The sequence below is a fragment of the Urocampus carinirostris genome, chromosome 19 (assembly GCF_059441175.1).
Source record: "Urocampus carinirostris isolate Australia breed hairy pipefish chromosome 19, RoL_Ucar_1.0, whole genome shotgun sequence".
Classification (NCBI taxonomy): domain Eukaryota; kingdom Metazoa; phylum Chordata; class Actinopteri; order Syngnathiformes; family Syngnathidae; genus Urocampus; species Urocampus carinirostris.
In genome coordinates, this window is record NC_142367.1 from 18,048,273 (window position 1) to 18,073,935 (window position 25,663).

General features: G+C 43.4%; 1 long non-coding RNA gene across 2 annotated transcripts in view; it reads right to left on the bottom strand.

Moving 5' to 3' along the window:
• LOC148347545 (uncharacterized) overlaps window positions 1–25,663 on the bottom strand; it is an 87,051-nt gene that overhangs the window by 23,268 nt on the left and 38,120 nt on the right. For both annotated transcript variants that reach the window (XR_015847980.1, XR_015847979.1), the window contains exon 2: window positions 16,273–16,417. This is a non-coding gene — a long non-coding RNA (uncharacterized LOC148347545). The remainder of the gene's footprint in view (window positions 1–16,272; window positions 16,418–25,663) is intronic.

Here is a 25,663-nt window from a genome sequence, read left to right on the forward strand (position 1 = left end):
GGTTAGCTTTATGTTTACGTTAAACATTCAAGGTAAACATTCAGGGTGTTGGACCGGATTAAAACGATTTACATTATTTTTAACGGGAGAAACGATTTCGGTGATCGAACAAATCGGTTCTGGAACGGATTATGGTCGAGAACCGAGGTTCCACTGTACTGCAAAAAATAATAAAAGCTCCTCCTGTATTTTCCCTGTAAGTGTGCAAACGCAATAACAATAAGAATGAATAGGTCGATTTTTGTGTAATAACATTGTAATAAGATGATAATTACACAAAAGGAGTCTGCAAACGACATGAGGAAGGGCAAACAACACAAAGGCTTTGCAGCACTGATAACTTTAAAGTGAGGGAAATGAACTCCACGACACTTGAACGCAGCTAAAGAGATAAAAACATGCATGAGCTTCTATTAATAGGACGGTGGATATGATGCAAAATTTGAGTTTTTCTTCCTTGAGGAAAACTGCAAAATTGTTGCATTAGCTAAGCAGGTTTTGAGAAAATACATGCATTCTGCAGTACATTATGAGCGTTTTTATTCATGTTTTTGCCTGAATACACCACTAGCTAACCGTTGAGGCAAGGTAAGCTGGTAGCACACATGTTCCCAGTTTAGCGTCTCTCGTCAGCTGAAGAATTATGAGTCCAACACGTAGCGCCACATGCGTCCAATTAGAGTCCCAGTTAACCTTACTGGAACACCGATTCCAAATTATTGGCGATGCTGAAACCACGCAGACTGCTTGTGATGTCTAATTACGTGGTAAGACATGAGTAATTGTAATAATAACTTTTGTGTTTTTCTGTTGTGAAGAAATCCCGCCAGATGGAAAACATCTGCTTTGGTACTGGTATTATTTTTTTTATTTTATACCAGGCATGCATTCATATTTTCTATGTGAACTAAGCTAGGCTACGACAAATGTTAGCATCGTTAGGGAGTCAATTTCTCAGTATTTTTCCCTGGCGTTGACCTCAAAGTGTGATTTTGATTCTGCAACATAGGCCACCATTTTGAAAAGAATGGGAGGAGCTTCTTCGACAAGTAAATGTAAATGGTCTGCATTTATATAGACGGAGACCTCCCAAAGCACTTTACAATGTGCTTCACACTTACCCATTCACACACTCACACACTGATAGCAGTGTCAATTACCTCGGGGGCATTAGGGATCCCGTGTCATGTCCAGCATGGTCGCCGTGGCGACCGGCTAGCCCCGTCCCCTTGGCACCGGCTGTAGCAGATTTTCTAATTTGCGTGTGTGCTTCTTAAGGGCGGGTTTTGGGGATTGCCGGTTGCGGGTTCATTGCATTACTTTGCATTAATCTGTTCTGTTTGACTTGAGGAAACCTGTACTTGCCCGTTCTGAGTAAAAGCCTGTTTTGTGAGTATTCCTAGTCGGAGTTCCTGTTTGCCTGTAAGCCTGTTTTTGTTTTTGTCCCTGAGTGTTGGACGACTTTTATTTCCTTAATAAAAGTAACTGATCGTTAACGCGAATGAGTTCACCCTTCCTGCCTCCTGCCTCCGAACTGGTCCGGTCTCATGACATTCCGTGTCCTGCCCAAGGACAATTTGTCATATAACAGGAATCGAACCTGCGACCTCTTGATCCCAGGACGACCGCTTTACCTCCCACAGCGGCGCAAATAAGACATAAAGGTGTGAATTCTAAGATATTTTTTACTACAGTGAATCATAGTTACGTTCGAAATCTGTGAAATACAAACCTTTATTTTTATGATACAAATATAAGGAAATTGTGTATTGTTAACACTTTCTAGTGATAAGAAAGGTTTTTATTAATATTGATTTTAAAAATATGCAAAAAAATACATGGGATTGTCACTGTTATGCACTTTTCCTTCCCCTTATCACTGTCTTTCTTGGGAACCATTATCACAGGCAGAACAAGGAAATAAAACCAAGAAAATCACACTAAAACGAGATGTTGTCCCTCTTAAACATACTGACGGACTGAACAGAAGTAACGTTTTTTTTAAGTACTTTTATGTCAATAAATATTTATTTTACACAAGGTTAATGGCCTTGTGTTGACAGGCGTTATACTTGGGCGCGGTTGTTGGGGCATTACTTTGTTGAAAAAACAAGTACGAGTACGAAAGAGCCACACGGCCACATTTAGCTCCAGAGCCGCTTGTACACGAAAGCAGATGTTTATAGATTTTATTGGTATTTTTTTGGGACTGCCTTGACACAAAACCTAGCTCAAGACACTCGCTGAGGCCTCAAGTATAATATGTGTACTTTTTCACGAAAATCTGTTCAGCTCTTTCAGAGCCTATACGCCACATACAAACACACACACACACACACAAATCGGGATTTATAAACTACTTTAGATTTAGAAGATTAAATAACATGAGGCTCACCTAGACAGAGCTGTTATAGTATGAGTGTCTGCCATTGAAGCTGTTAGGGTCTGACATACTTCCTATCACCAGAGGGCCCCATACGGGGTTTGAACTTAGCATGTAGTGATCACGATCTACTGTTAAACTTAACAGTGCTGCTGGAAGGTACGATGAAGGGTTTGTAAATTGTATATTTTTTTTTGTGTGTTTTACCAGATTGGTTGATTGGTTGGTTGGTTGGATCCCTCAACCACTACTGTCGTAGGGGCACCATTTCCTCTGGTGGGTCTTGGGCAAGTACAGCGTGGTGGCACCCATCCCTCTCCAGGCCCACATATACACTGTGCACAGTAAATGATGTGATGATAGGTATACTGCGGGGTGGTTAGTGTGCAGCCCCATGGGGAAGAGGTTCGGGGTTCGAGTTCAGCTACCACAGCCTCCACATGCGGAGTTTGCATGTTCTTCCTGTGCCTGCGTGGATTTCCACCGGGTACTCTGTTTTTTTCTCCCACATTCCAAAAACATGCATGTCAGGTTAATTGTCTAGTCCAAATTGTCCCTAGGTGAGAATGAGCGAGTGACCAAACACTCCAGTTCCAACTGGAGGCAATGGGTACCGATATTCTAAGTCTTAGGCATAACTCGTCTGGAGTTCAAACCGGGGCCGGGCGCCTTACCCCAAGGCCACCAAACTGGTACGTGATTTCGTGTTTTTTTTGTATGTAGTTATTTTAAAGCAGTTTCAGGGGGTTGCTTATATGCAATGTAGGGCTTTATGCCAGTATACACTGTACTTGGTTTTGCTGGTGATTTTCTGTTTTGAAAAAAGGTAAATATGTTTTACTATTTCAACTTTGAAATTCACAATCCTTACATCTGCGAGCTGTAATTTCTTCATTGATTTGGGTCGTAACTAGTCATGAAGGTGGGTCCTGAAGTCGGAGCAGTTGAGAATCAGTGATTCAGATAATGAATAGGATGTCACAAGCTAGGGACGGGGACAAAACCCAATAGTGTCCATTTACTCAGTTTTATTGAAAACGAGAGCTTTGCTTGCTTCCACGATCCGATGATCGCCAGACACGGGTAGCTGATGGCAGGAACGCGGAAGTGGCACTTTCGTGTCGAGCGGAAATAGTCGTGGGTGGCAGGAAAGCTGGTCGGTAGCCGGGGCAGGGGAGCAAGGGCGGTAATCGAGTCCAGAAAAAAGGTCGGCAACAATTATCGGGCAGGAAACAGGGCAAAACAGGTCGATGACTGGGACGGAAGAGCAGGGCAGAAACGGGTTCAGAAACAGGTCGGCAACAGGTCACAGGCTTGAGAAAACAGAGCAGGAGATTGTCAGAGGGTGCTTGCCTAGCAAAAGCATAGGTTTGCAGGACGGTCTGACAGCTTCCTCTTGGAAGCCGGGGGTTTGAAAGGAGTCCATGAACCAATCAGCGCGCAGGGCTGTTGTCGCCAACGGGATATTCGCAGGTGCCCCGAATCAGTAATCAGGACATAGGACAAAATCAGGTTCAATAAACTCAGGTTCAGAATACCAGACGACGAGGTCCTTGCATGCGTGCAATTCTATACATATAGCAATAGCATGGCAACGAAACAAAGCCTTTCTGTCCGATATTACCCGAGGTAGAGATGAGCTGCTGACGATCTTTCCTCATTCCGCTTCCGAAAATTGTCAAGTTTGTTGACTCTGCCTGATTAGACGTTCAGCGGTGCAACGCAACCAAAGAAATGAGCTCATAAAGAAAACCTACGCTACTCCAGTCTTTTTCATCAGAGAAGACGTTAGCGCTAGTGGTTACCTGTTTATTCCACGCAACAAAGTCGTACTTGCTGAGTTTACACACGAGGTTCTTGGCGTGCTAGCATACCGTACACATTTGCGACCACACACCAACAGGCAAACAGAAAACGGGCCAGTAAACAATTATGTATGTGCTTGTCCGCCATGTCAACAGTCGTGGAAGGAAAACAGTTTTTTTTTCGTTTGCGTCTGACTCGGCTCGCCAGGAATGAGCCATGCGAAGCTTCAGACTGTCATTCGTCTAGCTAGCATTTGTATAAGGTGGAAATGTCATCGACTTCATGGAAGCTATTGGGGTTATGTTTCTGGAAAATGTGTTTTATATGTCTGGAAGCTATGCTTGAAATGTTTTTGTTATAATATGAACTAATAGCATACACCGGGAGTCATCTTTTTGAAATTGAGAGACTTTTTATGACTTTTTAGCACGAAGGGCTACCTGTTTGATTTACATTTCTAAAATGTATTATGTTATATGTTATGATCATGTTTTTACAGGATTATCATTAGAAATAGGGTTAAGTAGACTGAATCAACCACTAATCCACCTGCCTTGTATAAGGCAAATGAATGATTTGCATTTATAAAGGTAATGAAAAAAGAACAGAAGAACTTACATTCAATATGAACGATTATTTATTTTTGTATTATTGTCAGAACCAGAACAGGAGGAGGACCCAGATGTTTTCACACAAGCTTTATTTTACGGGAATGTGTGTGAACAAAAATGTCAGTGATTCGGCGATCGCTGGGCGGAAGAAGTAAGACAGAAAACCGGCGTGGAAAAACAGGAAGCCAGAGGCCTTCGAGATCGATACCAGATACACGAGCAGATACCGGACAGACGGGGTCAAAACCGGACAGAAGGGGACAGACAGGATCGATACCAGATACACAAGCAGATACCGGACAGACGGGGCCATACCCGACAGGACGGGCCAGCCAGGATCGATGCCAGATACAAGAGCAGATACCGGACAGACGGGATCGATACCGGACAGGATGGGACAGACAGGATCGATACCAGATACTTGAGACCAGAGTCGGATATCAGACAGGACGAGACAGACAAGATCGATATTGCCGGCACCGGATTTTGGACAGGATGAGACAGGCGGGATTGATACCGGATAGTAGGGACTGGCGCAGGATATCGGACAGGATGAAAGAGGCGGAATCGATACCGGATACCGGAGACTGTAGCAAGATATCCGACAGGACGAGACAGACAGGATCAATACCAGACACTGGAGACTGTCGTCAGATATCAAACAGGACGGGATAGACGAGATCGATACCAGATACTGGGGACTGGAGTCAGATATCAAACAAGACGAGATAGACGGGATCGATACCGGACAGGATTCACAAGAAGGATACCGGACAGAGTCAAAACGCACGTCTTGCGGGTGCAGAGGTTCGTTGACGTACTGACCAGGAGTGAGTGAGAGTACTGAGCTTTAATAGGAGGGAAGCCAATCAGGCAACAAGCAGCAGATGGCACCAAGTGGGCGAGCCAAGTGAGGGCAATGGGCAACCATGACAATTATCGTTTTGTTGTTTTAATAAAGTCATAAGTATTTTGATTATTCAAATATAAAAAATGCATTATCATGTTGTGCATTTATTTTATGAATATTAATTCATTAATAATAAGTGTAAATCCCCTCTTTAAAGTAGTAATTCTTGTTTTATATACATATTGAAGTCTGTTTGAATATCATCTTGACTTTGACATACTACCCCCCCAAAAATCGCTCTGTTTTTGTATTGAAATTGACAAGCTAGTTTAATAAACGTGTAATAGAAGCGTGATAAAAGTAAAATCCGAACGCTGCTTCGGTCCTCGGTGAGCCAGCCGACCTCTGGGATTAAGATTTTGTTTTGGCAACATGAGAGCTGACGGGTAATTGGCCGTGGTGATATTTCCTGCCCGTCGCTACCAAAGTTCTTTTGTGGTCACCTCCGCGGTTGGCCGGTCGCGGCGCGGCTCAAGCTGGTAATTGAGCGCGACTTTTGTCTCACGGGCTGCCAACCGTGCCGGGCTTTTCATTTACAGTACGCAGCAGTATACAAAATGACTTTTTCCTCCAATGATTAGAAAAAATCGAGTGACAAAAGAAACCGGATCTGCTGCAGGAGGGATGGATCATCTGCATCTCCCTAAAAAAATCCACATCTGGAGAATTATATATGTTATTATGAGCATGACTACTATAATGCATTTTTGGGGTCGTAGAGAAGAAGCAGGAGTAGTTGGAGAAGGATATCAAGAACAATAAGAAAAACAAAGGAAGGTAAAAGACAAAAGAGAAGTAGTAGGACTTCAACTTCCAGAAGGAGGAAAATAATTAAGCTGGGGGGGACAAACTGAAGAAAATAGAGAAGAAGAGGAAAAAATTGAGAAAGAGAATGAAAAGGATAAAAGGAGAATGACTATAAGTAAAAAGCAATGAAGGAGGACAAGAAAAACAAGAAGTACAACGGAGTAGGATTACAAGGAGAGAGGGGGGAGAGGCTAAAGATAATAAAGAAGAATGACAAAGTAAAGGACTAAAAATAAGGTATAGATGAAAAACGATAGAAAGACAAAGTAGAAGAAGGAAGACAAAAGAAGCATCGGAAGAAGGATATGTAGAAAATATAGAAAAGGAAGAGACAAAATGGAGATGGACAATGAGAAGAATAAGAAATATGAGTTGGACACAATTAAGAAAAAAGTGTATAACAGGGATAGGGGGCAGAGGATAAAAAGAAGAGAGAGACAGTGAAGAAAATATAGAAAAATAAAGGAAACATAGAACTTAAAAGAGAATGAGAAGAAAAGGGAAAAAGAGGGAAAAGGATGAGTAATCTTTATGAAGGAGGAGGAAAAAGAAAGCAAGGAAAAGGGTGATGAGCATTAAAGGGAGAGAGAGGAGAAGCTAAAGATAATAAAGAAGAATGAGAAAGTAAAGGACAAACAGAATAGGGATAAATGAAGCACGATAGAAAGACAAGATAAAAGAAGTATTGGAAGAAGGATATGTAGAAAATATAGAAAATGAAGGGACAAAATGGAGATGGACAACAAGAAGAATAGGAAATATGAGTTAGAGAAAATTAAGAAGAACGTGGAAAACAGGGACTAGGGGGCGGAGGATAAAAGGAAGAGAGAGACGCTAAAGATAATATAGAAAAATAAAGGAAACATAGAAGGTGAAAGAGACTGAGGAGAAAAGGGAAATAGAAGGAAAAGGATGAGTAGGAGGAAAAAGAAAACAAGAAAAAGGAAGATGCTCATTAAAGGGAGAGAGAGGAAGAAAATCTCAATACATAGAGAAGGGAAAGTACAAAAATGAAAAAGAGAAGAAGAAGGGAAAGAATGAGAAGAAGTATGGGTAAAACAACAAAGAAGGAGAACAAGGAAAACAAGGACAAGGGGGAAAGGATTAAAGAGAGGGAAAGGTAGAAAAGGAAAAAAATATAAAGAAGAATGAGAGGGTAAGAAGACAGAGAGAAGATTAAGACAAAGGGGACAAAGAAAAAGTATTTGTATAGGAAAATGAAGAAGGGAGACCAGGATAACAAAGGACAGGGTAAATGAGTGAAGAGAGGGATACGTTGAGAAAAACAATGAAGAAAGGAAAGGGGGAAGAGAAAGGAGAGGAGATAGAAAGGGAAGAAAAAAAGGATGAAAGGAGAATGAGGAAAACGGGAAGGACAAAGAGCAGAATGGACGGAAGGAAGAAACGGGGCAAATACCGGGGAGAGAAGAGAAGGGAAAGAGAAAAAAAAGAAATACAAAAAAAAAGAAGAAAATCATAAATAAAAGACAAAGGAGAAGGAGGAGGACAAAGAAAATAAGACACTTCTACTTTTGGTCTGCTTCCAACTGCTTCTACATTGATGAAGGAGTCGCCAAAGGTTCACCTGTTTTATAATTCCTCAGTGTCGTAATCTACGTGCGGACGTTAATCAAAAACCGTAAGGTCGGGACGGACTTGAGTCAAAATGTCCAGAAAGGCTAATGTTCTGGATGAATGGATCCCGAGGAGAAGGCCGCAAATTCCTTCGACTGGAGTTTGTTTCCCCCAACAGATGTTGCGCCCTGTCCATCAATCAAAGACAAAAAGACGTGCCGTATTTTTTATTTCTCTTTTAAAAAGGAATCAAAGATCTCATCTCATTAGCTACACCGCTTATCCTCAGTAGGGTCGCGGGGGTGCTGGAGCCCATCCCAGAAATCATCGGGCAACGTGCAGGGGACACCTTGAACTGGTTGCCAGCCAATCGCAGGGCACACGGGGACAGACAACTCACTCGCTCATTCACACCTAGGGACAATTTGGACCAGCCAATTCACCTGAAATGCATGTTTTTGGAACGTGGGAGGAAACGGGAGTGCCCGGAGGAAACCCACGCAAGCACGGGGAGAACATACAAACTCCGCACAGGAAGTCTGGAGCTGGATTTGAACCCACGCAGGAGGTTCCCAAGACATGAACTGTGCCGCACATGCGCTAACCACTGCACCGCCGTGCTGCTCCGGAATCAAAGATGACATGTTATTTTTCGTCTGTTTTATATAGAGAGATCCCTTAGTTATCACGGTTAAAGGGGACCAAAACAACCTTCATAAAGCCCGCCAAGGTCAAACATACCCTGGGATGAAGTGATGACCGACTGAAAGTGTATGATAAAACAACTGAAGGTCTACACATAAAAACAGACTACAGAATTTTAGTTGTCTTTATTGTCATTACACAAAAATGAAATTGGATGCTTTCTCAGAGTAAGAAAGCGATTTAGAGAGCGGCTGGCTAGCATCGGGACTCTTTTAATGGAGCAAGGTCTCTGTGACAATCGAAATAATAAATAGCGGTTTCATGGGTAATGGAACTGGCGTTGCTGAGATACAAGCTAGGCAGGGGTGGCCTATTGAAGGATTTTCTACATTTGACTATAAAGGATTTTATACGATTGAATACAAATTACATTTAATGTAAAAGATATTCACTGGCTGGGCTGTGGTGCGATGTCAGGGCACGTAAGGCTTATAAGATAATCAGCACATCCAGATGCAGAAAGGCCCCGATGACGTAAAAACGCTCGCTGTTGTTTTGAGTATTCCAGACATCGCAACGTTTTCTCCGAGATGGTGAAGCCCAGAGGGCTTCCCTGGCACGCCCATGGGAGGAGCCGGCACGCCATCTTGCGGGGAGACGCGGGCCAATAAGAAGAGAGCTAAAGGACTTCAGAAGAGGGCTTCTCAGAGACTCCAACGTCACTAATTCGGCCGTTTTCGATGGAGTACACTTAGCTAAATTCGCCTTCCACTAAGCACTAACAAGCACGCGAGCCACTCAATCGTGAAGTTGCTTGCAGACCTGCTTTGTTCCCCCTTAGAATAATTTGGCGTGGCCATTTCCTCCACTTTGTAAATTGTTAATGAAATGAAATCTGCCCCCGTGTGAAAATGTCGGCTTTCTTGTTTATCTTTTCCATCAAGGGTGAATGTAGGTTGTGTTTGGTTAATGGAGTCAGATAACTAATTCGAACAATTTGGTAAACGGTACATTTTAATATCTAATTCCCAACACTATGAGGGTTGCTAACCTAGCCGTAGCAGTAGGCCGGACCTGCCGTCTTGTCACGACCTAGAATGGAATCTCGGACTCAATTGTGTTCGTTTTAAAGGAATCTTTATTGGATTGAGCTGAGAGAGCTGGCTTTGGGGGCCGATGGTTGTTGGTCGCTAGCAGCGTTGGACGGAACGGCAGTTCCGTGACAGGTAGGCAGAATCAATATGTCTTAGCCGGCAGGTCGATGGCCAGGGCAGGAGAGTAGATCGTAACGCGGGGCAGAAACAGGTCGGAACCGAAGGCAGGAATCAAAACAGGAGAGTAGTCTTTGGTACTTGGTAATCAGGCGAAACACACAGGAACACAGAAGTACGATCTGACGACCTGGTCTGGACGCTGACCGCTTAAGAAGAGAACGTCAGCCAATCAGAGAGCTGCCTCTGTCGATAAAAATTCACTGATCACCATTACTCTGCGCTCTTCTGGTTTTCCCCAGAGTCTGATTTAATGAATAAGTTTATTTTCGATATAATCGCTAAAAGCTAGCTGATGCCGTTTTTGGGGGGCTGAACCTATTGACCTGTGCGCCTGCCCTACTGTTTCAGTAACTCATACAATAGCCTATCACAGTCATGCACAGAGTCACAACCACACAACAAATACACATACAACCTGCCCCTCGTGATAGCATTTGCTGTGTGCTCTCTGCCTGAACACATTACACGATATCAATGACAATAAACACAACTCAATTCAACATGAGCAAAACAGTGAACCAGCGCTAACCAAAGCACAGAAGTATAGAATCACGAAGGGTGTTGCTGTTGGCCGTCTGTTCCGATGACAGAACTCGCATGACATCATTTAGGCTCGACGGTTTCCTTATCACGTGGGAAAGGATTGAGTGTGAGTGATATGGATTTTTTGTTTTTCATAATAAAATCCCAATCATAACTTTATCACAATTTGTAACAATAGTTTTAGACTAGCTTGTATCTCTAAGACCTTTCACCGCTTCACGGATTTTGATTTGAACAGTCTTTATTGTCATTGATATCAATGTACCGTGCATTGTGTTAAGACATTTTAAAGGTTTATGAGGAAAAAGTGATTAACATACAAACATAATCGAAAAGACGGAGCTGTTTGAGATGAAATAAATCAAATCATGTGTTTAGGACACTAAATCCGATCCCAATGTTGTTTTATTTACCACAGCTGTTTTTTTTTAAGGAGTAGTAATATGATGTTGTGTATTTAATGTCAAGAAGCAGAACAGAACAGAACCCGCTGCTGCTTGTTGCCTGATTGGCTACCTTCCTATTTAAACTCAGTGCTCTCATTCACCCCTTGTCAGTCCGTCAACGTAACTCTGCACTGGTATCCTGCTTGTGTATCCAGTATCCGGTATCGATCCTGCCTGTCTCCTCCTGTCCGGTATCTTGCTCCAGTCTCCAGTATCCGGTATCGATCCCGCCTGTCTCGTCCTGTCCGGTGTCTTGCTCCAGTTTCCAGTATTCGGTAACGATCCCGCCTGTCTCGTCCTGTCTGGTATCCTGCTCCAGTCTCCATTATTCGGTAACGATCCCGCCTGTCTCGTCCTGTCCGGTATCCTGCTCCAGTCTCCAGTATCCGGTATTGATCTTGTCTGTCCCGCCCTGTCCGGTATTTTGCTCCAGTATCCTGTATCAATCCCGCCTGTCTCGTCCTGTCGATTATCTTGCTCCAGTCTCCAGTATTCGGTATTGATCCCGCCTGTCTCGTCCTGTCCAGTATCTTGCTCCAGTCTGCAGTGTTCGGAATCGATCCCGCCTGTCTCGTCCTGTATCCTGCTCCTGTCTCCAAGTATCCGGCATCCATCCTATCTGTCTTGTCCTGTCCGGTATCCTCCTACAGTCTCCAGCATCCGGTATCGATCTCGTCTGTCCTGTCCTGTCTGGTATCTTGCTCCAGTATCCGGTATCAATCCCGTCTGTCCTGTCCGGTATCTTGCTCTAGTCTCCAGTATCTGGTGTTGATCCCGACTGTCTCATCCTGTTTGGTATCTTGCTCCAGTCTCCCATATTCGGTATTGATCCCGTCTGTCTTGTCCTTTCCAGTATCTTGCTCCAGTCTCCAGTATTCGGTATTGATCCCGCCTGTCTCGTCCTGTCCAGTATCTTGCTTCAGTCTGCAGTGTTCGGTATCCATCCCGCCTGTCTCGTCCTGTCCGGTATCCTGCTCCTGTCTCCAAGTATCCGGCATCCATCCTATCTGTCTTGTCCTGTCCGGTATCCTCCTACAGTCTCCAGCATCCGGTATCGATCTCGTCTGTCCTGTCCTGTCTGGTATCTTGCTCCAGTATCCGGTATCAATCCCATCTGTCCTGTCTGGTATCTTGCTCTAGTCTCCAGTATCTGGTATTGATCCCGACTGTCTCATCCTGTTTGGTATCTTGCTCCAGTCTCCAGTATTCGGTATTCATCCGGCCTGTCTCGTCCTGTCCAGTATCTTGCTCCAGTCTGCAGTGTTCGGAATTGATCCCGCCTGTCTCGTCCTGTCCGGTATCCTGCTCCTGTCTCCAAGTATCCGGCATCCATCCTGTCTGTCTTGTCCTGTCCGGTATCTTGCTCTAGTCTCGAGTATCGATCCCGTCTGTCTTGTCCTGTCCGGTATCTTGCTGTTGTATCCAGTATCCATCCTGTCTGTCCCACCCTGTCCGGTATCTGTATCTGGTATCTATCCCGTCCGTCCTGTCCCGTTTCAATCTCTTCTGCCCAGCGATTGCCGAATCGCTGGCGTTTGTGTTCCCGCGCATGACTGCCCCGTTCCCGTAAAATAAAGCTTGTGTGAAAACGTCACGCGTCTGGGTCCACCGTCTGTTTGGACAATTCAACCAAGTAGAACACCATATATTCGATTGTAAATGTAAATTAATTTTGCGCAAAATTGTGGAACCCTTCGTTGTTTCCACCCTATAAAACTCGCCTGCCTGCTAAATCTGATCTATATCAATCGTCAGGAGCCGCTCTGTTTACTCGGAATCCTCGCCGTGTCTAGTGTCTGCATGACGTTTATTACAAAGCTGTCATAGCTTTAGCTAACAGTGTCTTTATCCCGTCACGCTTCTGGAGAGCGCCGCGTATTTTCCAAATAACCTCCGACGTCAAACCCGTGTCACTTAAGCATCCTCGCCATCGCCGTGCTTCAGTTCATCCGGCGTGTTGCTAAGCAAGTGGAATGAGAAGTCATCTGTTGATCCAGATCTTATCTCCAAGAAAGATTTACGTTCTTTCTTCTGAGAGGATCTCATGCCAGGTTTATTTCAAGACCTCGGAAAGGTTAATGCCGTTTTACCGGCGAATGACTTCCTTCGGATCAAAGGTGAACACGGAGGTCGGTTTCTCGGGTCACACAACATGCCGTGCTTTTCGTAATCCCTTGAGGATGGATGGAATGGGATGGTCCTACCGGTATTGGTCGTCTGTTGGGCAATGGATTTTGGGCTAAATTTGGTCGGATTGAATCCTAAATCGGAAGTCAGACTTTGTGGTGTTAGGAATTAAAATATTACAATGTACCGTTTACCAAATTGTTCGAATTAGTTATCTGACTCCTGCGGAGATAAAAAAAAAAAAAAGAGTTCTGTGGTGCTCCTTCCCACCCTAAAACCTGCCTGTTTTTTAGCTAGGATGTTTTTAGCCTGTGTTTTCAGTCTTTTCAGTGGGACCTTTAGCATAACTTATTTGTATCGCCGATGAGACTGACGGCTCTGTAGTTGGAGCATAGGGATCTAGATAGAGATAGATAGATAGATAGATACTTTATTCATTCCCGTAGGGAAATTCACACTTCCAGCAGTCTACCCCGTTGTTTATTAACAGATGAACATGATGCCCTATGGGTGCTTGTAGCGGAGTGGATGACGTCACGCCAGTCCAAAAATTCGACATCCCTGCGGCAGATGGAAAACTTTTCTTTGTGAAAATCCAGGGATACACCACCTCGTGTTAGCAAGTCCGCCTCCTCTCCGATTCCCCCCGGCTTTCGTGACTCTGTTTAGCGGCGTTGAAGCCGGATTGCTCCGGGTAGCTCCGGGTGGCTACACGTTAGCGTCCGGAATGCTAAACGTGAGCCACGTTTCCGCAAAACACAGCAACTGCGCTCCCTGTGCGCTTCGATGTTTTCCACCAGCACTCGATGATCTTATTTGGTCGTGAGTTCGCATTTACCATGATTACGGATGGTACCGAAGACTTATAACGCCGCTAGCCGCTTCGCTAGCTCCGGCTCTTCTTCCACGATAGGCCCCTTCATCACGCCGGCACGAGAATTCTTCAGGGCAAGGAGTTGAAATTCCTTGAATACACGCATTTTTTGTGCGCTAAAACCCATGTCCATAGGATAGAAGTAATCCATAGTGTAGTTGTCAAAACGGGAAGAAAAAACACCGAAGATAGGAGCAGACAATAAAACAATAGGGCAGCTGCTGGAAAAGGCAGCCGCTCGTGGCAGCGCCGCTTTGATCTAATTTGCCTAAGTGCTATATTTTGTATGTTTAAGGCTTGTCTAAATAACCTGTATTGTTTTGTAGTAAAAATAAAATTTCACTAAATAATATGCTCTATAAACATAAATAAAGTTGAGTTAAACTTACTTTTGGAAGATGCTTTTGGAAGAGATCTTCCTTTGTGGTAAAAAGTGGCCGAAATAAAACGTTCCGACCATTTTCTCAAACGCTTCAAGCTTTCTTATTCCACTTTCTTTTAAAAAAAAAAACAGCTCACCTCTTCTTTTCACTTTACACCAACCATATTGAATGGATGCAGGGGATATTAAACAGTAAAAACTTAAAAGTTCTTAGCGCGCTGGAGATAGTATAGACATAGACAGTATAGAATGTTTATACACGAACTAGGAAGAGGAAGCGGATTTCTTCTTCGGGGTGGATGCTGTGTGACCTCTCACAGCGACACCACACGTTAGTAGTGGCGGAAAGAAGCACTACAGTAATATAATAATATAATAATAATAATAATAATAATAATAATTTCCTTGTATTGTCATTCTGTGTAACAATGTACACAGAACGAAATGTCGATTGCACCTGACCCGTTGTAGCGAGCCGATGCAGCCGCAGCCAACAGAGGGCGCCGCCGACCACTTTTTAAGTCTTAGGAATGACTCGGCCGGGGCGCGAACCACCGACCTCCCAGTCTCAATGTCCTGTACTCGGAAAAAGGTGCATACAAAACAAAATTGGATATTTTTCGAAATCGCCCAAAAAATGTTCGTATCAATCGTTTTACATAAGTCGAATGGTTGTAAGTAGGGGAGCTTCTGTTGTTGAAAGTCGCCTTAATTAATCCATAATTACTATTTTGTCCATGCAGATGGCCACTGTTCTATTTGGCACATCTTTCTGCCAATATGTCCATAGTTTGCTCGCCTCCATTTTGTATGAGTTTTAATCGGTTTTGGTTTTTTGGTTTGAACAATTTTATTGACACTTAAAAACATGTTCACAGTTTCGTTATTCACAATTTCGTTATATCTGACAATATGACGTTTTAACAAGTTTTTTAACAGCAATTAAACACACAATTTCATTATATTATATCCCAACAATATGAGTATTTATCGACACTTTTAACAGCAATTAAATACTCCTTGGTTTATTTTTTGGGGGGTTTTAGCAAATAAACAATGTGAGGTTTGAACAATTTTTCTCGACAATCTCAACAGCAATTAAGCATATTCACAATTTCGTGAGGCAGCACGGTGGCGCAGTGGTTAGCGCACAGTTCTGAGGTCGTGGGAACCTCCTGCGTGGGTTCAAATCCAGCTCCCGGCGGAGTTTGTATGTTCTCCCCGTGCTAGCGTGGGTTTGCTCCGGGCACTCCGGTTTCCTCCCACATTCCAAAGACATGCATTTCAGGTGAATTGGCCGGTCCAAATTGTCCCTAGGTGTGACTGAGCGAGTGAGTTGTCTGTCCCCGTGTGCCCCGCGATTGGCTGGCAACCAGTTGGGGGTGTCCCCTGCCCACTGCCCGATGATTGCTGGGATGGGCTCCAGCACCCCCGCGACCCTACTGAGGATAAGCGGTGCAGCTAATGAGATGAGAATGAGATGAGACAATTTCGTGACGTTTTAACATTTTTTTCCGACATTTTTAACAGCAATTCATGGGATGTTGTTGTTTCCTCTTTTCTTCAGCGAAGTGATTCATTAGTTCTGAAAATGACATTAATTATCACAATAAAACTCTTTTTTCTTTTTAATGGCATCTTAAATTAATACACAAAGTGTCACCTCTGGACCTTTAGTATAACTCCACAGATGATAATAAAGAAAGACCTTTTCATCTAGTTCGACTGTTTCGGTATTTAAAGAAACAAGTGGATCCTCGTAATTAAATTGACCTTTTTAGAACAAACGTATTCATCTCAAATATCTGAGGTGATTTTATGATTTTGAAACACGAGTAGATAAAACTGGCCACCCACAAAGGCATGGTTTTTTGTTTTTTTTTCCTCACCCGTGTGTTGTCTTGTTCTCGGATCTCGGAGCTGTCCCCCGTGTAAACAACCTCAGAGTGACGGGAGAAGGAATCCGAGTGTATTCCTCTTCACTGACGACGCCGTTCGAGCGCACAAGAATGCAGATAGCATGTGCTCCATTCGCTTTATCACGACAGAAAAAAATGAAGTCAGAGAGAGGATTGAAGAGAAAAAAATACAGTGGAAAAAAAGTGATGTGGTCAAGTCAAAAACCGGAAAATAGGACGTAGCCTTGAGGATGAAGGAAAAGGTAAGCGTTTGGCGTCTTCTACCTGGATAGTTTGCGTGAAAATCCTCTCTTCTTTTTTTCCCCAGGTGAAATATTTTCACAGTTTCAAGATTCCTTACCCGAGGAACTTGCCAGGCGTTGGTGTTTTCTTTTAATAAACGTTGTGTTTAACGCCAATGTTTTGATTAAATAATGCTACGCGTGTGTGGCTAGCTCGCTAGCTATCATGCCTTTTCGTATACAGTGCAAATCATAGAAGACGGCCTCCTTGTTTTTTAAGATTTTCACTTGGTGGGAAAAGACCGCTTTACTGCATTTTTCCCACTATAAGACATCAACGACACATTAGTTTGCAAGCCAAAAAAACGTATAAAATTCAAACCTTAAGGTGGTTGTGCACATTACTGTCACGGGACCGGACCAGATCAGAGGCAGGAGGCAGGAAGGGTGAACTCATTCGCGATCAGTTACTTTTGTTAGGGAAATAAAAGTCATCCAACACTCAGGGACAAAAACAAAAACAGGCTTACAGGCAAACAGGAACTCCGACTAGGAATACTTACAAAACAGGCTTTTACACAGAACGGGCAAGTACAGGTTTCCTCAAGTCAAACAGAACAGAATAATGTAAAGTAATGCAATGAACCCGCCACCGGCAATCCCCAAAACCCGCCCTTAAGAAGCACACATGCAAATTAGAAAATCTGCTACAGCCGGTGCCAAGGGGGCGGGGCCAGCCGGTCTCCACGGCGACCATGCTGGACATGACAATTACGTTTTTTAAGATGCCTGTCTGCATATAAAATGCTTATCTGCTATTGGTTTACATCATGAAGGTTTAATATTAGTCTGGCCTGCAATAATTTGAAGAGGATGATACTCCTGTGAAAATTAGTTAGCCAAGGCATTAAATTGGGACAAATAACTCAAAAATGCGACCACAGTTATGGATTATGTGGCTGTGTCATGGACCAGAAACGGAGACGGGACCCAATTGCGTTCGTTTACTCAATTTTATTTAGAAGGAGGAAAGGGCTTTGACCCACGATCCTGTGATTGTCGCTCACGGGTAGCAGATTGCTTGGAACGTGGAAGTGTTGAGAGCGGGGAAAAAACAGGTCGATGGCCGGGACGGAGGAGCAAAAATGTTAAATGGGTTCAGAAAAGAGGTCGGCACCGCGAATCGGACAGGAAACAGGGCGGGATAGAGTCAGTAGTCAAAAAGAGCTTGCCGTGCGTGTAGCTAAGGTTTGCAGACAAACTGACACTTGTCAGGAAGGCGGGGGTTTAAAAAAGAGGAAGCAGCCAATCAGCGTCGGCTGTTGACGCCAACGGAGCAGAGTCAAGTGCCCCGCATCAGTAATCATGACAGGCAGACCCCATAGGTTTCTTCCTCAGGGCCATTACCACCCTAAACAAGCCCACGAGATAGTGAAATCATGTATATCTCGGCTGAATTTTGAAATACTGTATGTATTGGTATTGCACTACTTTTTCATTGCACTTTTGTTTAGACGCACACTCAACTTGGGCCATTCTCCGACCACTAACTTATAAATATGTTATAATTATTGCAAACATTCTATTTTGTGTTGTTTTCTTATTTTCTGTCTTTATTATGTTCATCAAGTCAAGTCATGATTATTTGTATAGCCATTATTCACAAGGAGTCTCAAAGGGCTGCACAGACCACAGTCTATTGCAAACTATAGACTATTGTGACACCATCCTCTGATCTTAAGCCTACATGAGGGCAAGGAAAAACTCGAAAACCTCAACATGAGGAAAATAAAAAATCCTTGAGAAGGGACTAAACATAAGGAAATCCCCCTTCCAGGATGACCAGGCTGCAACGGATGTTGCGATGACAAATACACAGACATGGTCAACGTGAAACATAGGTCATTCATAAGCTATAGAATAGAAGTGTGTTTTAAGCCTAGATTTAAACAGTTCCACAGAGGTTGCAGATCGAATCTCAGGGAGCAGAGCATTGCACAACATCAGGGCCTGAATGGAGAATGCTCTCAAACCTGTAGTTCTCTTCTTGGCTCTTGGGATCACTATCCTGGCGTACCTGTCACAAACCAGAAACAAAATAAAGAGGGAGAGTAGGGCTTGCTTCCACGATCCGATGGTTGACGGACAAGGGTAGCAGGTGGCTGGAAACGCGGAAGTGGCACTTTTGTGTCGATCGAGGATGGTCGTAGACTTGCAGGAATACTAGTCGTTAGCTGGGACGGGAGAGCAAGGGCGGTATCGAGTTCTGACACAAGGTCGGCAACAGGTCTCAGGCAGGTAGCGGGGCAAAACAGGTCGGATGTCCGGATGGCAGAACAGGGCAGAATCGGGTCCAGAAACAGGTCGGCAACCGGTATCAGGCAGAGCAAAACAGGGCAGGAAAAATGTCTGAAAGTGAGAGCTTGCCGAGCTGGGAGCATCGGTTCGCAACGATCTGACCGTGTTCTCTTGAAAGCCGGGGGTTTAAAAAGAGTCTCTTAGCCAATCAGCTTTCAGGGCTGTTGGTGCCAATTCGGCAGTCACAGGTGCCTTGAATCGGCAATCATGACAGTACCACACCTGATTTGATTTTAAACAAGATCCACTACATTGTTATCAATGATAAAAAAGACAAATTGAATCCAAATTCTAAAAATATTGGATGCCAATTGTGCTTTAAACACAGTATTTGAAAGTCAGTGTATATGGCAGGGACGGAAATGAGACAGGGATAAGTAATAATCAGGAAATTAATGTACGTCTGCCATGTATAAAGTGAGCTATTTCCTGGTTTGGACAATTTTTACACCACAGACTATAATTCTTTAATAAATTAGCCCAAATGGAACTGCGACATTTCTGCAGGGACCAACGTTACCCGGACCTACCTCTGGTGCCCCCCCCCCCAAGTAAATTGAGTTTGAGACAACTGGTTCAGATATACTCCTTAACTCCTAGTGGCAATAGTGTTTTCAATCCCAGATCTTGTTAAGGTTTTTAAACACTAAATTGTTATGGGACTTGGGGTTGTTGGAGGCCCGTTTTAAAAGTCTTAATTGCCACTAGACTCCATCCAAAATTGCATAGTATATCAAAAAATTCAATAGTATGTGTACGTACCTGGCAGTACCAAGACCGACTGCTGTGCAATTGACTGAACTATAAATTAAGGGATTTTCAAATGGTGGCCCCAGTGGCTTTAGCTCCACTGTTGTCAGATTTTGTGGGAAACACAAAGAATGGCAGTAGCGTAGTATGTGCTGTCCCTACTCCCAAAGATTTCCATGAACCAAAACAAACTTCAGTAGTTTCCACGAGGAAAAAAAACTGCTTTGAGTTTACTAAAAAGAGAAAGGCTCAAAAATGTCTTGAACTGCACCTGTTAACAAACGACTTCCATTCTTTGAAAGTTCAAGCGAAGAAAGGTCTCGAAATAGCTTTCCCATGAGTCTCCGGTCCAAAATAAAACGAGAGGGGGGGACGCGAGCCGTTGCCCACTGCATTAGTGCGACCTTATCATGGGAACCGCACACAACTGTCTTTGGACGTTTGAGCAGAAACGCTTAAAAAAAGCCGTCTCCAAAATCCCCTTTTACATCCCCAAAACTTGAAGGCCTTTATCTTTAGCGTGATACCGACCGGAGGATGCTATCCTGCACGGCAGGCTTATCTTTCATGGATTAAAAATGAAGATTCTATTTGGAGGATTGTCATGCCATTAGAAGATGTTCTCGCTGTAATCGCCTCCTTATTTTATTAATAATCCCAATTATGTCCATGCAATTTAACAATGGTAGTTATTCATGTGCCTTCATTGTATGTGTTGACAATCGCAAGCTTCCATGGTTATCATGTTTCTGCTTCTCCCTTTAGTACAGGGGTGTCAAACTCATTTTAACTCGGGGCCACACAATAGAACAAACATTTTGTCGGGGGCCGGACTAGTAGATTAAAGAGAAAGAAAAAGATTGAGAAATAAGAGAAAGAGGGAGGGAAAAGGAGTGAGGGCAGGACAAAGAAAAAAAGAGAGGGAGAGGGAAAGAGCGTGAGAAACAAAAGAAAGAAAGGGAGAGGAAGAAAGAAATCCAAACAGAAATAGAAAGACAGAAGGAGAGAAAAGAGAAAAGAAAGCGCAAAGGGTATGAAGAGAGAAAGAGAAAAGAGAGGAAAGGAAAAAAGGAAGTTAGAGCAAAATAGGTTAAAAGACACAGAGAGAGAAAGAGACAAAGAGCAACAAAGGAAGAGGAAAAGAGAGACACAGAGAGTGAAAGAGAGAGAGACAGAGTGGGAGAAAAGGGGTGGGGAAAAGAGAGAGAGAGAGAGAGAGAGAGAGAGAGAGAGAGAGGGAAATAGATACAAGTACAGTGTCTTTGTGAGAGGCAAGTTGACATATTTCAACCTGCAGCTCGTTTTTCTCTTGCGCTTCTCTGAGTGTTGTCTCGCGGGCCGGTTTCAATCCCTTAACGGGCCTGATCTGGCCCGCGGGCCGCCTGTTTGACACCCGTGCTTTAGTACCACCGCAAGTCTTGGGAGCCATAGCGAATTAATAGAGTAAGTGTAAATGTAAATGGTCTGCATTTATATAGCGCTTTTCAAGTCAATGAGGACCTCTCAAAGCGCTTTACAATGTGCTTCACACTTACCCATTCACACACACACTCACACACCAATAGCGGCCATGCAGCCATGCAAGGCGCCTACCTGCTTATTGGGGGCATTAGGGATTCAGTGTCTTGCCCAAGGACACTTCGACATATAACACGGAGGAGCCGGGAATCGAACCTGCGATCTCTTGATCCCAAGACGAGCGCTCTACATCCTGAGCTAAAGATAACCAAATACAAAGCTAAAAAAGGTAGCCAGATAGCTAGCCAAAAAAAAAAAAAACATAATTTGCTCATTCTGTCACGGTTGCCATGGCGCCCAATTGGCCCCGCCCGTGTGGCGCCGGCTGCATTTTATTGACAGATTGGCTTCCCACTTTTTAAACCCTGTCCTGTCAATCCCGTTTTGTCAGCCTGGGAACCTTGTTTTTCCAAAAATAACAATACAATACAATAAAATAAATACAATAAAAATAGTACAAAAAATACATAATTGTAAAGCCCGATCACAAAAACACACAAGATTCTGAGCTGGATGAAGAGAAGAAAAGGCATTGTGGGATGGAGTTCAGCCCCGGCGGGCTAAACTAATAGTAATCCTTCATATCAAGGCGGGAGGCTCAAACTATCGTCGCGTGGGCAAATTACGGACCACGGGCTGTCTGTTTCAACTACTTGTTTCAAAGAGCCAGGACAGAGAGAATCTGATTTTGGGAACCTAGCTTACTTGCTAACATAATTAGCATAGTAATTACAGAAATTGACACAATTTTAAATTGAAGACAAGGAACGTAAGGAAAGCGTGCATCAAGGCATCGGGTCATCCCAGCTTCTTCCCGTCCCCGGATTGGTTCAGAGCTACCGGACTGGAATCTGGGCAAGTACCTGATAAGACGACAACCGGTTTCCTGGGCAATTTCTTCCAAACCTGGATCCATTTTCTTTTTAAATACAACACTAAGTCATTGGCAGCACCTTCCTATGACTTCATGTAACTCGGAGAAGCTAAAAACCATTAAAGTGGCATTTTGGCCACGCTCGACTTGCAGTCCTGCCAAGGAGACATGGCATTTTGGCAAAAACTGTGTCCATTAATCTTTTACTCCCTCAGGACTTTCCGAGAACATGAACACATTGTGTTTCCCACATGCGAGTCCGCAAACAAAGAATTTCGAAGCAGTAAAAAGACCCATCGTGTAGCGTCCATACAGACATGCACAGCTCTAAAATTGTGACCACTGTCCCACAATTTACAGGGGGTTTCCCTGTGGTCTGCAGAGCTATTTCCCACTATTGTCACACACACACCCTCACAGCAGCGACCCCTGGGAGTCCGGTATATCTTGCGATCAAACTTTTTTGGCTGTCGTAGAATCCAAAACATAATCGAGCCCAAAGTCTTAAAGGGGCCAAGTCAACAGACGGTGTGAAAAGTTCACATGGAGCCATGTCGCATCATGTTGGATTGAAAAGGCTCAAGCTGGCGGATGTGATGTGTGAGTCCCAAGTCTCTCGCCCTTTCTGACACTGTTAAGTATGTCTTCTCGCGGGAAAAACATGGATTTCCCATACAGATTTGTCCCTGAACTACAGAACACCCCCATGTTACAGCGGCTCTACCCTATGAGATTTTCACGTTTTTTGGCTCCTCGTAATCAGGTTTTCCTGCCTGTATGACATCAACAGAAACTACCGTAAATTCCGGACTATAAGCCGCTACTTTTTTCCCAACGTTCAACCCTGCGGCTTATTCAGTGATCCGGCCAATTTATGTCATTTTTCCAACAGCCGCCAGCGGCACTCGAGTTCAAAAGGTAAGATTTAGACTGGTGGAATATATGCGCAGAGGAAGACTGCAACTTCTTAGCTTGTGCACAAACTAAATTAGCGTAGAAATATCCTCACCATGCAAATTGCATAAAGAAAGGCACATGACGCAGCTTTCAAGCTAATTGCAATTGAGCAGTCCGATAAAGAAGGAAACAGAGCTACTGCACGTAAACTTTACTTTGCGAGCGTGTTATTATTGTGTTTTTGAATAAGGGAGCGTGGGACGACTTTGATGTCATCAGTTATAAGGAGGAAGATGAGGACGGTTAACCGTGATTACTTCAAGTACGGTATGTTTTTTTAATAGAGCCGTTGCGAGCGTGTTGCTAGTAACGTTTTGCTACCCTTCACAGGCACGGTTTGGGATGAAAATTATAATATTATTAAAGCTTTGAAAACTCTCTCGGTGTACCGTCTTTCTTTGTAAATATGTGTAACCGATGTATAATATGTATTTGCACCTGTATATTTTTGTAATGTATTTATTTGAGACACTTATTCTGATATGTTTTGCGAATTAAAAAAGAGGGGCGGAGCAAATGCGGGCTGACGGGAAGTGGGGTAAAGGTGAGTGAGACCTGTTGTCGCGGCGGACAATAGTGGATATATATAGTTTTCCCCACCCTTACCTTTGGAAATATAGACTTTTTTCCTTGGATTAGTTTCAACGGGTACCCGGACTCTGCAGGTCTGCATCAAACCTTAAGTACCGGTATCATTTTCCGTTCATTTTGCCGGCTGTGATTTTTGGACTGTGGACTTTAATGAAGGACATTTAGTTTCAATCGCGGGACTTGAAGTCGGGTTTGGGTTAATTTTGTGTTTGTGTTACATGTTTAAATGTGGGCGCATGCGGCTTATATACAGGTGCGGCTTGTGCATGTACAAAATCGGTTTTCCTCTTAAAATGTGGTGGGTGCGGCCTAAAATCAGGTGCGCTCTATGGTCTGGAATTTACGGTACTCCTCAAGAGACTTGTGCCGTTATTTGCTGGCTTTTCATCACAGCTAACACATTGTTGCACAACTCTTGCTATTATGTCATTACTCTTTGCCAATCAGCGTCCAACCGCAGGCCAGACCGCAACCGCCGCTTCCAGGCGACCTCTCCAAGTCTCACTCATAAGTTTGAGTCGGTAGAAGAGGGTCATTCGGGGGCCCCAGACCGAGACACAAAATGACGCATGAGAAGATTCTCGTCAATACAGTGAAGTGGCGGTATTTTGAGTACGGGCAAACGACATTATTAGACGTCGATCTTATACTCAAGAGGGTCTGGGGATGGGAGAGGAATACGAGAGGTCTCATTTCCCAGGCTAGCGTCCAGCGCAGGGAAACTTCCCTGCATTTTCTTGGTGGTCCAGACAAAACAGAGGGCCTGGCACTGACCCACCTTAAACCCCTTCGGTTTCTCCCACAGACGACTTTGACGAGCTGTTTTGTTCCTCTTTTCGCTAAACCATCACTGACCCCATGACAATCCGAAGAACCAAGAGTTGAATAGCAATATTACGTGAAAAACTGTATTGGCATCAGGATTGGGTAGGGTTACTTTAACCTGATTACTTTGAATTACTTTTGGAGTACTCTAATACCAAATATGCTAATAAAAGACAAAAGAAACTAAATATGAATAAAATGATGACTCACAACATGTGGTAAGCTTTCTCTCCTGGCTTTGATCGCTTTGCGGCAAAACTAACATAAAATGCGACAGAAACAAAATGAAAATAAATCCAAACAGCTTGCCAACATCATTTTTGCTGTTCCATGTATTCCGTTACACCCCATGCCTGCACAAAATTTAGTCATTTTATTCATATTTAGTTTCTTTTGTCTCTCTAAACAAAAGCTAGCATTAGCATGGTCCTTGTCCAGACCAAATCTGTCTGCCTGTCTGTCTGTTGTGCTAAGTTATTGTCAAAAATAGACAGTACAGTACGTGTCACCACAAATGTCTCATTTTCTCGGACTTTTATCATCAGTAGAAGAAGACACTTAGCAGATGATACACCAAAGCACATTCTTCCACCCCAACATTCGAATTTGACGCTCTACAGTGAGTCTTTGCACTTGACAGCACTGAATTTTTAGCAGTCGAATATTAATTTTACTGACACGGAATGGAGTGATTTATACATGAAAAGAAATGGATATTGTTTATGAGAAACGCCCACTCTTCTCTGCTACATTTCAACAGAGTGAGGTGAGCTGCTTTGTTTGACCCGGAGTTGGCCGTCTTCGCTTTTTCCTACGATACTTAATTTTCAGTATTTCAGAAGAAGTATTTATTCATGTATGCCGCACACTCGTGAAAAACAAGCACTCCTGATTCATGATTAAAAACCTGTATATTATTTTGTCTCAAAATACACCTTGCATTGTAGATAGAATTTACAATATTTATTCAAAGTCATTCAAAGTCTGAATCGTCATCAGATACACCAATAATATATTGGTTGTATTTACCGGGTATTCCTTTCAGGACAACTTTCTATTTTCTCCATTCTCAAACATTCGTTTCTGGTACAGTGAATTTTTGGCTAGCTGTTTAATTTTCTGTGAGCATTTTTCTCAACTTTTCCTCTAGCACTGCTAAATGCAATGCACAGGGTTGGGTAGGGTTACTTTAACTTGATTACTCTCAATTACTTTTTGGATTACTCCAATACCAAATATGCTAATAAAAGACAAAAGAAACTAAATA